This window comes from Cervus canadensis, chromosome 26, assembly GCF_019320065.1.
Source record: "Cervus canadensis isolate Bull #8, Minnesota chromosome 26, ASM1932006v1, whole genome shotgun sequence".
Lineage (NCBI taxonomy): Eukaryota > Metazoa > Chordata > Mammalia > Artiodactyla > Cervidae > Cervus > Cervus canadensis.
Window position 1 is genome coordinate 42,944,539 of NC_057411.1, and position 16,896 is coordinate 42,961,434.

Sequence of the window (16,896 nt, forward strand, 5' to 3'; positions counted from 1 at the left end):
ACTTAAGGACATGAGAAAATAGACCTCTGAATTTCTTTTATACTTTTTTAAAGAAGCACAGAGTTTGATACTGCATCCTTTTGCTTTGCCTGGTCATCTGAAACACTTCTGGTGCAAAGTTCAGGCACATTATAAACCTTGTCTTATAATGGTCATATTATACCAAACAGGACTGCCTCCTCACTCAAGAACAAAGATCTGGATGCTTGAAGACACTTTACAAAATAAGGATTTGAGCCAGTTTAGTACTCAAGGAAATGGCAACCCACTCCAATATTCTTGCCTGAAAATCCCATGGAGAGAGGATCCTGGCAGGCTATAGTCCATGGTGGTCACAAAGAGTGGACACAGCTGAGCAATTAACATACACACTTGTATTGAATATTTCTAAAATGGTATAATTTAATGCATTTTTAGTTTTGAAGCACTGGAGGGAGAGTATATAGATTTGCTAGTTCCCCCCCCCCCCCGCTTTGAGGCATACATATCAATAAATAAAGATGTTTTATAGAAACATCTTGTTTATATAAGTGGCTTCCCTGATAGCTCATTTGGTAAAGAATTCACCTGCAATGCAGGAGACTCCGGTTCCATTGCTGGGTCGGAAAGATCCGCTGGAGAAGGGATAGGCTACCCACTCTAGTATTCTTGTGCTTCCCTTGTGGCTCAGCTGGTAAAGAATCTGCCTGCTAATGCAGGTAGACCTGGGTTCGATCCCTGGGTTGGGAAGATCCCCTGGAAAAGGGAAAAGCTACCCATTCCAGTGTTCTGGCCTGGAGTCACAAAGAGTCAGACACGACCGAGCAACTTTCACTTCACTTGTTTATATAACAACATTTTGCTTATATAACAAAAAGAACACAAGAACACTGGAGGATAAAAGGCATCAGGAGAGACTGCATAGTACTTTGAGTGCACGATGAAGAAAGTGTGGGCAATTGCTGGCTTGAAGCTCAACTGCTTTACTAAGGTCTTAGTTCAGCCACAGATAAACTAGTACATTCAGAAGGAGGGAAAGAACCTAGAGGCAAAGCCCTGGTTAGAATCCTAGACTTGTACACACTTCTGTTGCTCTGTAAGCATCTCAGGCTTCACTGGGCACACTTTTTCTTAAACACTGGGGTTTCTTCTATCCTAGTTGATGAGATGTAAGGGCTTTGGCATTAAACTAAGCAGAAACAGAGAAGGTGCGCGTGTTCAGTCATGTCCAATTCTTTGCAACCCCATGGACTGTAGCCTGCTAGGCTCCTCTGTCCATGGGATTTCCCAGGCAAGAATACTAGAGTGGGTTGCCATGCCCTCCTCCAGGGGATCTTTCTGACCCAGGGATAGAATCTTCATCTCTCCTGTCTCCTGCATTGGCAGGCAGTATCTTTACCACTGAGTCACCTAGGAAGACCATCAGAAAGAGAAATGTCTAAAGGGGTCATGCCAACCAGTGATTCCGATATCACCCTGAAAGGCAGGTGTTCTGAAATTTTTTTTTTTTTAAAAAAAGACACTTCTGAAGGCAGCAAAACTGAATAAGTTTATGAAGGTCATTAGCCATGGCATAGTGAAGACCACTTTTGGAAAATGGGATGAGTTGACTCTGTCCTAGTTCCAGAATCTGTTCAAAAGACATAAGATGTAAGTAAACATATTCTAAAAGTTTATAGGGACTTCCCTGGTGGTTTGGAGGTTAGGACTCATCTTCCACGGCAAGGGGTGCAGGTTTGATTTCTGGCTCTGGGAGCTAAAATCCCACATGTCTCAGGGCCATGAAAGTCAAAGCATAAAGCAGAAACAATACTGTAAAAAAAAAAAGGTCAATAAAGCCTTTAAAACTCAGTTCAGTTCAGTTCAGTCACTCAGTCATGTCCGACTCTTTGTGACCCCATGGACTGCAGCACACCAGCTTTCCCTGTCCATCACCAACTCCCAGAGCTTACTCAAACTCATGTCCATTAAGTCGTTGATGCCATCCAACCATCTCATCCTCTGTGGTCCCCTTCTAGTCCACATTAAAAAAATCTTTAAAAAGGTATACACATTCCTAGATTTGGACTATCCCTTTTAACTGAAATAAAATTCCTAGTTGGTCTTGCTATCTGGAAGAGCAGATTATTAGCTAACTGCTCTGGCATCTGATTTATTATGGGTTGTGTCTCATAGTAAGGAGAAACTCATCTATCTGAGAAACAAGGAGCACTTAATGAAATTGTTCAGCAATAAACATGTAATTATGATTTGTCTGGTATGGCTTACCTACATTATGTTAACATACATAACAAACATATACAATTTGTAGGCAATGTTGTATGTGGTTATTTGTGTGCATAAAATAAGAATACTTCAAAAGTATTTTTTCTCTTGAAAACAATGTCACATCTTACTCATTGTATTATGAATAGCCTAAAATTTTATCTGCTACTTATTAGTAGCTCAAAAATTTCATTCACTTCTATTTCCACCTCTCCTAAAGACTGTAGAATTGATTTTCAAATGAGCACCATAGTTTCAAAGAAGGACCAAATTAGTTTAGTAACAGATAAGTAATCTGAGCACAGAACTTGACATGATAGGGTATGAGGTATAATTATTTTCTGTACTTATTTGACCTGTCCCTGGCAACTACCTCATCTGAGGATCTTTGGAATTCTTAATTTCAATTCCTGAGCATTTTGAATTCTCCCTTCAGAAATATTCATTTCAATTTTTGATTTGTGGTGATGTCATCTGAAATCTATATGCCAAATGTTTAACACCTTCATCCATCATAGTATGCGTTGATGACCCAAATTCTGAGTAGTTAAGGAAGTAATTGTGCTGTTAGAATTGTTTTTACACGAGACACATCACAACTCAATATGTTAAATTAGAAATAACTTCCCATTGTCTTAGAGAATGAATAATATTTGAATATATATAAGCAGATCTGCAAGGGGAAACACATTTACAAAAACTGCATTTGAACAGAGATACTCTGTCTGCAGTTGCTGTCGATTCTCTGAAATGAATCCACATTGTGGAAAGAGATCGGCAGTTCTTGTTGATAATGTCCACGGAAAAATTTGGCATCTGCATATTTTTCTAGTTAAAGAAATAATCCTAGAGCAGTAATTTATGCTAATGATACATCATTTGGCTTCACAAAGACAGACAGCTGAGCTAAGGTCCATTTCCTATTTATGGGAAGTCATGTACAGCATTCAGTTGCAGTGTGCACTGAAGTTTAAAAAAATGCAAACGAATGGGAAGTACAAAGTTGCTGGCAGAAGGGCTTTTGCCCTAAATGGCAATTTGAATTTAATTACAAATGATACCTACATGAATTTTCTATCAACATTGAGAAAAACACTCAGCCTTGCTTTCCTCCTCTATAGAACTTCTAATTTGTCTTTATATTATATTATTGCCTAAACCAAATGCCTTGGCAATTATGTGTTTATAAATCTTACTCTCCTATTAGAAAAATATAGAGGACAGTAAATACATCGTATTGGTTTCTACATCACCATATTCTAGCCCAAGTCTCTTCAGCATCATGTGGAAAAAAAATATATATATATATATATACACATATACATATGTATAAATATAGTTAATGGAGTCACTTTCTCTTTCCTAAAGTTGGACATAACCTCATTTTTCTAAATACCAATTCCATATTATTTTCCTGCAGATATCAAAGCACTTCATCTCATTTGCCACAAAGAGAGCATTTGATCATATGGTATGCATTGTTTGATAGCTGTTTTATTCACTACTCAATTGATTAGTTAACTTATAAAATACTAATATATTAATTCATCTAATGATGAAATATTTCAGGGTTTTTATTTTTCAGTTCAGTTCAGTCGCTCAGTCGTGTCCGACACTTTGTGACCCCATGAATCGCAGCACACCCGGCCTCCCTGTCCATCACAAACTCCCAGAGTTTACTCAAACTCATGCCCATCGAGTTGGTAATACCATCCAGCCATCTCATCCTCTGTCATCCCCTTTTCCTCTTGCCCCCAATCCCTCCCAGCATCAGGGAATTTTCCAGTGAGTCAACTCTTCGCATGAGGTGGCCAAGGTATTGGAATTTCAGCTTCAGCATCAGTCCTTCCAATGAACACCCAGGACTGCTCTCCTTTAGGATGAACTGGTTGGATCTCCTTGCAGTACAAGGGACTCTCAAGAGTCTTCTCCAACACCATAGTTCAAAAGCATCAATTTTTCGGTGCTCAGCTTTCTTCACAGTCCAACTCTCACATCCATACATGACCACTGGAAAAACCATAGCCTTGACCAGATGGACCTTTGTTGGCAAAGTAGTGTCTCTCTTTTTAATATGCTATCTAGTTTGGTAATAACTTTCCTTCCAAGGAGTAAGCATCTTTTAATTTCATGGCTGCAGTCACCATCTACAGTGATTTTGGAGCCCAAAAAAACAAAGTCTGACACTGTTTCCACTGTCTCCACATCTATTTCCCATGAGGTGATGGGACCAGATGCCATGATCTTAGTTTTCTGAGTGTTGAGCTTTAAGCCAACTTTTTCACTCTCGTCTTTCACTTTCATCAAGAGGCTTTTTAGTTCTTCTTCACTTTCTGCCATAAGGCTGGTGTCATCTGCATATCTGAGGTTATTGACATTTTTCCCGGCAATCTTGATTCCAGTTTGTGCTTCTTTCAGCCCAGAGTTTCTCATGATGTACTCTGCATATAAGTTAAATAAGTAGGGTGACAATATACAGCCTTGACGTACTCCTTTTCCTATTTGGAGCCAGTCTGCTGTTCCATGTCCAGTTCTAACTGTTGCTTCCTGACCTGCATACAGGTTTCTCAAGAGGCAGGTCAGGTGGTCTGGTATTCCCATCTCTTTCAGAAATTCCCACAGTTTATTGTGATCCACACAGTCAAATGCTTTGGCAAAGTCAATAAGGCAGAAATAGATATTTTTCTGGAACTCTTGCTTTTTCGATGATCCAGTGGATGTTGGCAATTTGATCTCTGGTTCCTCTGCCTTTTCTAAATCCCACTTGAACATCTGGAAGTTCACGGTTCACGTATTGCTGAAGCCTGGCTTGGAGAATTTTGAGCATTACTTTACTAGCATGTGAGATGAGTGCAATTGTGCAGTAGTTTAAGCATTCTTTGGCATTGCCTTTCTTTGGGATTGGAATGAAAACTGACCTTTTCCAGCCCTGTGGCCACTGCTGACTTTTCCAAATATTCTGGCATATTGAGTGCAGCACTTTCACAGCATCATCTTTCAGGATTTGAAATAGCTCAACTGGAATTCTATCACCACCACTAGCTTTGTTCGTAGTGATGCTTTCTAATGCCCACTTGACTTCACATTCCAGAATGTCTGGCTCTAGGTGAGTGATCACACCATCGTGCTTATCTGGGTTGTGAAGATCTTTTTTGTACAGTTCTGTGTATTCTTGCCACCTCTTCTTAATATCTTCTGCTTCTGTTAGGTCCATACAGTTTCTGTCCTTTATCGAGCCCATCTTTTATTTTTAAGGACAAACAAAATGAAGTAATTAATTTTTAATTTCCAAAGATTTCTAGGCCAGCATTAAGTACACACAGTATTTTTGTAAATTTGAGCAAGTTACTTAAATATCTCTTTGCTTCAGTTTTCACTATCATTAAATGGAGATGCAACAGCATACTGTATTTGTAAAAAAGATTAAGTGAGTTACACAGGTAAGATATATCAATAGAATAAGTATGATAAAACTGTTCACCAATGTTATTAAATTAAACTGACCAACAAGTTTATACAAACATTCCTGAGATCACACACTTTATAAAGGAAGAGAAAAAATTTTAACAACATTAGTCTAGGAAAGATTGTCTCTATTTTCCGAAGTTCGTAAGTGGGATTTTTTAAATTTTATAATCATAAGACAATTTTAAAATGAAACTGTGTAAAGAATGGCAACCTATTTAACACAATTATTAATATGAGTAATGAATGAACTGATTAATCAAGTTACCCTTCTTGTTTAAATACAGTAAACTGTGAATTCACTGGATTACTTTATTCTACAATTGGTCATTATTCTTTAAACTTTTTGAAGGGAAAAAAATGGCCAATCCAGTCTCATTTGGACAGGTTTTTCTTAAGAATGCTTACCTGAATTTCAGAACTTATACTCAAGGTGGGTTTTTTTTTTTTTTAACTACTTTTAAATTGTTTTTCTAAAATAACAAAGCTAAATGGCAAAGTTGAGCCTTAAAAATAAACTTAGGCCCTTATCTATTAATCTAGTATATATGTCAACTAGTCTATTTCTTAATTTAAGAAAAGAATCTAACTGTATTAAAGTTGGGGAATATGGGACTAAAATATAGGACTTCCCTGGTGGCTCAGCTGGTAAAGAATCTGCCTGCAATGTGGGAGACCTGGGTTTGATCCCTGGATTGGGAAGATCCCCTGGAGGGGGAAAAGCTACCCACTCCAGTCTTCTAGCCTGGAGAAGTCCATGGACTCTATAGTGATGGGATCACAAAGAGTTGGACACAACTGAGTGACTTTCACTTTCATTTTCAGCTTCGATCCCTGGGTCAGGAAGATCCCCTGGAGAAGGAAATGGCAACCCACTCCAGTACTCTTGCCTGGAAAATCCCATGGATGGAGGAGCCTGGCAGGCTACAGTCCATGGGGTCAAAAAGAGTTGGACATGGCTGAGTGACTAACACTTCCACTTGGAAACACTTGCATAGAGCTAGAATGGAATCTGAAAGCCTGGCCTAACCTCCTAGGATGGTGACCTCCTCACTGTGTTCATCCTGAGGAAAATCACTTGAATTTTCTGAACCTTCATGACCTCATTTGAAAATGTGATGTGTTGAAAAAATAAAAAATGTAAGCAGAGTATCTCACACATTGTTTGGTACAGTAAATGCACTGTAAAAGTTATTTCCATCACCCCCAAGGCTTCTCCTTGAAGCTGTGATTTATCTACTCAAAATAGAACAGTGATTTTTCATTACATTTGTTGGCAATCCTAGCTTTTCTTTTTCCATAGAAATATATTAATTGATGTTATTGGCAGCCACTCTTTATTAAAACCTTATATTTAAAAATCATGCAAGATCCTTGAGAAACCTCTAGTTCCAAGTTCCTTTTAGTACTTTCATCATCATTGCCACAGCCCTGCCATCTAATCATGAACACTTTTCTTGAACATCCCTATTTTCCAGGAACGTTCTCCTTCCAAAGAAAGAACTGCATTTAACACTGAAATTTCCCTCCCCTAGTTTTCCTTCATTGACTTCATCCTGATTCCTTGGGAACCCACATAACAAGTATAATCTGTCTTTGAATGCCAGCCCTTCGTTCTTATCATCCAGCTAGCCTACTGCTTTCTTTCACCTTTTCTTCTCTCAAAGGAAGCCTATTGCTTGCAGAGATTTTAAGTAAGCTATTTCCTACCTAAATTTTAAAGACACTTACTCCTTGGAAGGCAAACTATGACAAACCTAGGTTTCACATTAAAGAGCAAAGACATCACTTTGCTAGCAAAGGTCTATATAGTCAAAGCTATGACTTTTCCAGTAGTCATATATGGATGTGAAAGTTGGACCATAAAGAAAGCTGAATACCAAAGAACTGATGCTTTCAAATTGTGGTGCTGGAGAAAACTCCAGAGATGTCCTTTGGACTGCAAGAACAAAGCAGTCAGTCCTAAAGGAAATCAGTCCTGAATATTCATTGAAGGGACTGATGCTGAAGCTGAAGCTCTAATATTTTGGCCACCTGACGTGAAAAGTCAGCTCGTTGGAAAAGACCCTGATGCTGGGAAAGATTGAAGGCAAAAGAAGAAGAGGGCAGCGGAGGATGAGATGGGTAGATAATATCACTGACTCAATGGACATGAATTTGAGAAAACTCCAGGAGATAGTGAAGGACAGGAAAGCCTGGTGTGCTGTGGTCTATGACATGCTTCAAAGAGTCAGACACAGCTTAGTGACTGAACAACAGTATTTACTGTGTTTGGGGACTCAGTTTATTCAGCTAAAATTATGGATGAAAATATCTGCTTTTCTTGGTTCTGAGGAATTCATGATAAATATCATTAAACAAATATTAGTACCTTTGCATGCCAGGCATTAGTCTAAAAACTAGGGAGTTAAAATAAACAGAATGTGAAAAATTCCTGCTATTATGAACTCAGTTTCTTGTGGGAAGCAAAGAGTACACAACCTATAGTGTGGTATAGAAAATAAACAAAATAGAAAATAGGTCAGTAGGTAGGGCTAAGTACTAATAAGAGAAATAAAGTAATAGGCTATTTGAAATACTGGAACTTGAGCTATTAAATTTAGATATTGCAATGAAGGGAAGAATTATTAACAAATTAATATTTGAATAGGCCCAGGGGACTTTGGGAAAGAGGTATTAATAGATGATTTTGGGAGAAAACCATTTCAGGTGGTCAAAACATCAAATAAGGAAGCCTTTAAGTAGGATCTTAATGACCATCTTTCTGGGACAGTAAGAATCAATAAATGTTTGATTGTTCATCTCTTTTTTCTGTATCAATGTTTTGAATTTAACTCAATTGTCTCCAAACTTTCACTGACCATGCTTAATTATCAAATTTAAAACATATATCTCAAAATATGCTTATTATGTATTTGTACACTATTTATAAATTATATGCATGTTGTATGATAATAATAGAGTATTATGATGCAATATAAAAACAAAAGAAAGAGAGGAGGGACAATATACAAGCAGGGAAATAAGGAGTGCAAACTATTAGGTTTAAAATAATCTAGAAGAATATATTGTACAACATGGTGAATATAAAAATATTTTATAATAACTGTAAATGGAATATAAACTTTAAAAATTGTGACTTACTATCTTATACACCCATAACTAATACAATATTGTACAGCAACTATATTTTAGTAAATTTATTTTTTAAAGTTTAAAGGGAAAATAAAATAGAAATAATAAGGATGAGAAAACATAAAAACAATAAGAATTGTAATATTTTCTTCAAAACTCAGAAATATATTCTTATACATCCTTAAGGCCAAATTGTAGTCCTCTGGCTATAGTTGCACTGCTTCATCACCTTTCTCTTTTTCTATCTTTTCATTTTGCAAAACTATCTTTACATATGTTTTTTTAATTATAAAGTTTTTTGAAATTAATGCTCAGAGTCATCAGAAGTGGGGCAACTGAAATTTTACCAGAGATTCTCCAGAGTGAAATTTGATTCTCAATCCTTTACTCTTCTTCCTCTGAAAGATCGAACATGATGTTACATAAAGAGTGAGCTTTACCTTCAAATCATAAATTGTAAATTCGACTATTGAGTACATCAAACACTTCTGCTTATTGAAACTTTATGTGCATGGAGGAACTGGGTAAATGTTACAGAGGGAATTCTTATTTTTTCTCCTTACAATCAAATGTAATAAGATTAGATAAAAAGTTGATATTTTTCTAGTGGGATTACTCGTGTGTGTGGGTGCTCAATCACTTTAGTTGTGTCAGACTCCTTGAGATCCTATGGACTGTAGCCAGTCATAAGGTCAACTTGCTAGAGTTGGAATAGGAAATTATCGTTTAAGCCCTCACAGTACCTTAGAATTTCCTCTATAACTACAATTACCACACCAGGCAGTATATTTTCTTCCCTGACACTGTTAGGCTCTTGAATAAATAAAAGATATTTTGATTGCTATTTCAAGATATTTCAACTGAAGCAACTTCACATATTTTGATTGATAATGGCAGAAACTGAATATGAAGTATTTTATTAAAAAAAGAATACATACTGGATTTCAAAGATTTTAAGAACTCCAGAGATCTCTGCATGGATCTGGTGTTTGTCTTTTTTTTTTTAATTTAATTTTTTATTGAAGGATAATTGCTTTATAGAATTTTGTTGTTTTCTGTAAAACCTCAACATGAATCAGCCATAAGAATACATATATTCCTTCCTTTTGAACCTCCCACCCATCTTCCTCCCCATCCCACCCCTCTAGGTTGAAATAGAGCTCCTGTTTGAGTTTTCTGAGCCATACAGCAAATTCCCATTGGCTACCTATTTTACATACTGTAATGTAAGTTTCCAAGTTACTCTCTGCATACATCTCACCTTCTTCTCCCCTCTCCTCATGTCCATAAGTCGATTCTCTGTCTGTTTCTCCATTACTGCCATGTAATAAATTCTTCAGCATCATTTTTCTAGATTCTGTATATGTGTGTTGCAATATGATGTTTATCTTTCTCTTTCTGACTCACTTTACTCTGTAAAATAGGTTCTAGGTTCATCCACCTCATCAGAACTGACACAAATGCATTCCTTTTTATGGCTGAGTAATATACCATTGGGATAGACAGCAAGGGGATATTTCATGCAAAGATGGGACAATAAAAGGACAGAAATGGTATGGACCTAACAAAAGCATAAGATATTAAGAAGAGGTGGCAAGAATACACAGATGAACTCTACAAAAAAAGACCTTCATGACCCAGATAAATATGATGGTGTGATCACTCACCTACAACCAGGCATCTTGGAATGCAAAGTCAAGTGGGCCTTAGGAAGCATCATTATGAACAAAGATAGTGGAGGTGATAGAATTCTAGTTGAGCTATTTCAAATCCTGAAAGATGATGCTGTGAAAGTGCTGCCCTCAATATCTCAGCAAATTTGGACAACTCAGTAGTGGCCACAGGACTGGAAAAGGTCAGTTTTCATTCCAATCCCAAAGAAAGGCAATGATAAAGAATGTTCAAACTACTGCATAATTGCACTCATCTCACACGCTAGCAAAGTAATGCTCAAAATTCTCCAAGCCAGGCTTCAACAGTATGTGAACCATGAATTTCCAGATGTTCAAGCGGGATTTAGAAAAGGCAGAGGAACCAGAGATCAAATTGCCAACATCCGTTGGAGCATCAAAAACGCAAGAGAGTTCCAGAAATGCATCTATTTCTGCTTTATTGACTACACCAAAGACTTTGTGTGGATCACCACAAACTGGAAAATTCTGAAAGAGATAGGAATACCAGACCACCTGACCTGCCTCCTCCTGAGAAATCTGTATGCAGGTCAGGAAGCAACAGTTAGAACTGGGCATGGAACAACAGACTGGTTGCAAATAGGGAAAGGAGTATGCCAAGGCTATATATTGTCACCCTGCTTATTTAACTTATATGCATCATGAGAAATGCTAGGCTGGATGAAGCACAAGCTGAAATCAACATTGCCAGGAGAAATATCAATAACCTCAGATACGCAGATGACACCACCATTGTGGCAGAAAGCGAAGAAGAACTAAAGAATCTCTTGATGAAAGTGAAAAAGGAAAGTGAAAAGGTTGGCCTGAAACTCAACATTCAGAAAACTAAGATCATGGCATCCAGTCCCATCACTTCATGGCAAATAGATGGGGAAACAATGGAAACAATGACAGACTTTATTTTCTTGGGTTCCAAAATCAGTGTAGTTGGTGACTGCAGCCATGAAATTAAAAGACAGTTGCTCCTTGGAAGAAAAACTATGACCAAACTTTACAGCATATTAAAAAGCAGATGCATTACTTTGCCAACAAACGTCCATCTAGTCAAAGCTATGGTTTTTCCAGTAGTCATTTATGGATGTGAAAGTTGAACTATAAGAAAGCTGAGCGCTTTAGAATTGATGCTTTTGAACTGTGGTGTTGGAGAAGACTCTTGAGAGTCCCTTGGACTGCAAGGAGATTAAATCAGTCCATCCTAAAGGAAATCAGTCCTGAATATTCATTGGAAGGACTGATGCTGAAGCTGAAGCTCTAATACTTGGTCACATGACACAAACAGCTGACTCATTAGAAAAGACTCTGATGATGGGAAAGATTGAGGGCAGGAGGAGAAGGGGATGACAGAGGATGAGATGGTGGGATGGCATCACTGACTAAATGGACATGAGTTTGAGTAAGATCTGGGAGTTGGTGATGGACAGGGAAGTCTGGCGTGTTGCAGTCCATGGGGTTGCAAAGAGTCAGACATGATTGAGCAACTGAACCGAACTGAACTGAACTGTTTGGGGTTGATTTTGTAGATCTTTTTCTTCTCTTGTATTTCTTGACTGTATAAGTCCATTTAACATTTGTTGTAAAGCTGGTTTGGTGGTACTGAATTCTCTTAACTTTTGCTTGTCTGAAAAGTTTTCTATTTCTCTATCAATTTTGAATGAGATCCTTCCCAGGTACAGTACTCTTGGTTGTAGATTTTTCCCTTTCAGCACTTTAAATATATCCTGCCATTCCCTTCTGACCTGCAGAGTTTCTGCTGAAAGATCAGCTGCTAAGCATATGGGCTTTCCTTTGTATATTGCTTCCTGTTTCTCCCTTGAGGCTTCTAATATGCTTTCTTTGTGTTTCGTCTTTGTTAGTTTGATTAGTATGTGTCTTGTCTTGTTTCTCCTTTGGCTTATCCTGTATGGGACTCTTTGTGCCTATTGGACTTGATTGACTGTTTCCTTTTCCATATTGGGGAAATTTTCAACTATAATCTCTTCAAAAATTTTCTCATACCCTTACTTTTTCTCTTCCTCTTCTGGGACCCCTGTAATTCAAATGTTGGTGCATTTGATATTGCCCCAGAGGTCCCTGAGACTGTCCTCAGTTCATTTCATTCTTTTTACTTTATTCTGCTCTTCAGAAGTTATTTCCACCATTTTATCTTCCAGCTCACTGATTCGTTCCTCTACTTCTAATATTGTGCTATTGATTCCTTCTGGAGTATTTTTTAATTTCAGTAATTGTGTTGTTTGTCTCTGCATGTTTATTCTTTAATTTTTCTAGGTCTTTGTTAATTGATTCTTACATTTTCTCCATTTTGTTTTCAAGGTTCTTGATCATCTTTACTATCATTAGTCTGAATTCTTTTTCAGGTAGTTTGCCTATTTCCTCTTCATTTATTTGGACTTCTCTGTTTCTAGCTTGCTCCATTGTGTAGTATTTCTCTGCCTTTTGATTATTTATTTTTTTAACTTATTGTATTTGAGGTCTCCTTTCCCCAGGCTTCAAGGTTGAATTATTTATTCCTTTTGGTTTCTGCCCTCCTAAGGTTGGTCCAGGGGTTTGTATAAACTTCATATAGGATGAGATTTGTGCTGAGTTTTTGTTTGTTTGTTTGTTTGTTTTTCCTCTGATGGGCAAGGCTGAGTGAGGTGGTAATCCTGTCTGATGAAGATTGTGTTTGTATTTTTGTTTTTTTGTTGTTGAGATGAGGTGTCCTGCACAGGGTGCTACTGGTGGTTGGGTGATGCCAGGTCTTGTATTCCAGTGGTTTCCTTTGTGTGAGTTCTTACTATTTGTTTCTCCCTAGGGTTAGTTCTCTGATAATCTAGGGTCTTGGATTCAGTGCTTCCATTCCAAAAGATCAGGGCTTGATTTCTGGTCAGGGACTAGGACCCCTCAAATGGTTTGTTATGGCATGAAGTGAGATTAAAACAAATATCCCAAAACAAGAAACCAAAGATGAACCCCAGACAAATGACAGTTATAAAATCAAGCAAATAATAATTAAAATAATGGAACATACATACATACATACATATACACCCATGAGCAAAGTCAAAACAGTCCAACAAAAATAAAGTACAATAGATTGGAAAAAAAAGAGATTGACCTGTGAACAAAGGAAATAAAAAATTATATTTACCAGTTAAGAACAAAACTAACTAAAGCTCAAACTGGAGAACAAAACTAAAGCAAGGTGCGAAGTGGGGAATAAAGCAATGAAAACAAAACTAACAAATATGTTGAGAGGAAAGAAAAGAAAGAAAGAATAGATATGCAAAGTTAAATAGACGTAGATGAAGAAGATTTATATGCATTAAAGATTAGCTGCAAGGGTAAAAGAGCAGCAGGAAAGGGAAACAAAGGAATAAGTGTAGAAAAAATATAATAGGTTTAAAAAATTAAAAGTTAAAATTAAAAAAAGAGAAAAAAAAAAAGGAAAACTCCCTAGAACTGCAAAAGCCCAATATAGAGGCAGAGGTTTATAACAACAACAGAAAGTGTGACTGAATATACACATATACATATACACCCATAAGCAAAATTAAAACATTCCAACAAACATAAAGTACAACAGATTTACCCGGAAAACAAAGGAAACCAAAAATTATATGTACCAGAGCAAAACTAACTAAAGTACAAACTGGAAAACAAAACTAAAGCAAGGTGCCAATTGAGGAATAAATCAATGAAAATAAAACTAACAAATATGTTGAGAGGAAAGGAAAGAAAGTAAGAAGAGATATGCAAAGTTAAATAAAGGTGGATAAAGAAGAATTATATATATTAAAGATTAACTGCAAGGGGAAAAGAACAGTAGGAAATACAGACAAAGGAATAAACACAGAAAAAATAACAGTAAATTTAAAAAGTTAAAAATTAAAATTAAAAAGAGAGAGGGAGAAAAAAAAGGAAAACTCCTCAGAACTGTGAAAGCCCAATGTAGAGGCAGAGGTTTATAATAACAATAAAAGATGTGACTGAGGGAAAAAAAAAAAAGAAAGAAAAATAAAAGGAAAGAAAAATAAAAGGAAAGAAAAATAAAAAAATAAAAATAAAAAATTTCATAGTGCCAATAAAATTGACAACTACAACAACAGAGGAGAGAAAAAACAATCCAAAAGAACCTACAGAACAAGTCAAAACATAAGAATAATAGATATTTTTCTTGAGTCACTGCTGTCAGAGCCCTCTCCCTCCCCGGGAGTCACCGTCCACCTCAGCTCCCTAGGATGCCCTCTGACACTGTGCTGATCTCTGGACCTGCTGCGGGGGCAGCTCAGATCCTAACCTGGTCCTACTCCTCTGTGTCCTTGCCTCCAATGTCCACAGCTGTCAGAACTAGTTCATTTTCTTTTGTGGGAGCTCTCAACAGTTTTCATATATTCCATAGGCACAGAGTCTGCCTCGCTGATTGTGTGGATTTAATCTGCAGCCTGTATAGATGGTGGGAAGGTTTTGGGTCTTCTTCCTTGGCCACACTGCCCTTGGGTTTCAATTGTGGCTTTTATTTCCACCTCTGCCTGTGGGTCATCCACTGGGGTTTGCTCCTGAGGCTGCCCTGGAGGACTTGGGTTTGCCCCTGTGAGGGCCAGTGTGGAGGTGGTGCAGCTGCTTGGGTCACAGGGGTTCTGGCAGCACCAGGTACTCAGGAAAATTGGCAGCTAGGACAGCAGGAAAAACAGTGCTCTAGAAGGGTATGGCAACCAGTATTGGCCGATACACTTCAGTATTTTTGCCTGGAGAACCCCCCTCCCTGACAGAGTAGCCTGGCAGGCCACAGTCTACAGGGTCACAAAGAGTTGGACATGACTGAAGCGACCCTGGGCTCCCAGGCGCAAGATTTTTTGCCTGTGGCAGCTCTGCCCCAGTGAGAGTTGGGCATGAAGCTGGCACAGCTGCTTGACTTGAGGGGACCCTGGCAGCGCCAATTGTGCAGGGGCTCAGACTGCCTCCACAGCAGGAGTTATGGCCCTAACAGAATCTTTTTTCGAGCCTCTTGTTACTGGCCATCAGAAGGCCTCTTCGGTCATTCTTTCTCCGTAGCTCTGCCCATTCAGGCACTTAGCGGGCTTCCTTGCCTGGGGTCCTTCTCTGTTGTTTGGTGGATCAGGCACTTAGAGGGGCACCCCCTGATTGGGGTCCTACTCTGCAAATCGGCGCATTAGGCACCTTTAAGAGGCACCCTGCAAGGGGTCCTACTCTGTAGTTCAGTGCCTCAGGCATTGGATGGGCCAGCCTCTCTGTCGTTCAGCTGCCAATGCTGGCGTGTGAGGGTAGAGAGGCTGTGGTGGTGGCTCTACCCTCTATGCGTGACTCAGCAGTATCGCCTTGCTTCCATGGCTGCCTGGCTTTCCCCCACAGACATTTCCCACCACCATCTCCTCCCTCACAGTCAACAGCAGCCCTTGCCCTGGGCTTGCTCCACAGTCCCTAAACTCCAGCTCCCAGCCACTGCGCCTTCAAGGGGACATGCGTCCCTGTCCAGGGTAAGTATGGCTGCAGCAAAGACGGTCTGATTCTCATTCCATTTAGGCTGCCACAGACCAGCTGTTTCACTCTCAGCCTTCATTGTTTCTCCTCTGACTCAGACAATCGTCCTGATGTGGATGTGCGGATGGATCGGACCCCTGCTTCAGTTCCCCTGCCCACTAAGGGCAGGTCCCATCCTACTGACACTCCTGCTTCCCTCCCTAGTTCCTTCATCCTACCAAGTTTTGCATGGTTCTATATATTCTTTTCCACTAGTCAGGTATTCCTGTCCACTCTCAGCTGGTATTCTGCATGCACTTCTGTGTCTGAAAGTGTATTCCTGATTAATCCATGGAGAGAGATGTACTCCATGTCCACTTAATCCTCTGCCATCTTGTTTTCCTATCTGTTGTTTGTCTTCACACGTCTCTTTCATATGTCTCATTCCTGATATGCTAGAATGTATGACTATTATTGACACCAAAGCCACTCCACATAGCTGTCACTACTGAAAAGAGCTTCACTCTCTGACTTTGGTTCCACTTGGAAAATCCCAGAGAGATCTGTTGGGTCAGAAGATCAGATGCCTACCCCTCTGCCAACAGTATGGCCAGTGAGGTTTAAATCATATTAAAAAAGACATGGCTGTTGGGGGTTCTAAACTATGACTTTAAAATCGTAGGTGGCACATAGCCTACACTTAGTATAGAAAAGAATGATCACACTGATACTACCTGGAGCTTAAACAGTGAAAAAAAGTTCCCATTTCAGACCCACTGAATAGTTCCCAGTTGGTGCAAACATTGGCTCCTCTCTCCTTCAGAAGATCCTTAAGAGCAATCAACTTTTCCAGACTTCAGCTCCTTGAACTTTTCATCTGTATAAAGAAGGTATTTGTCTATGT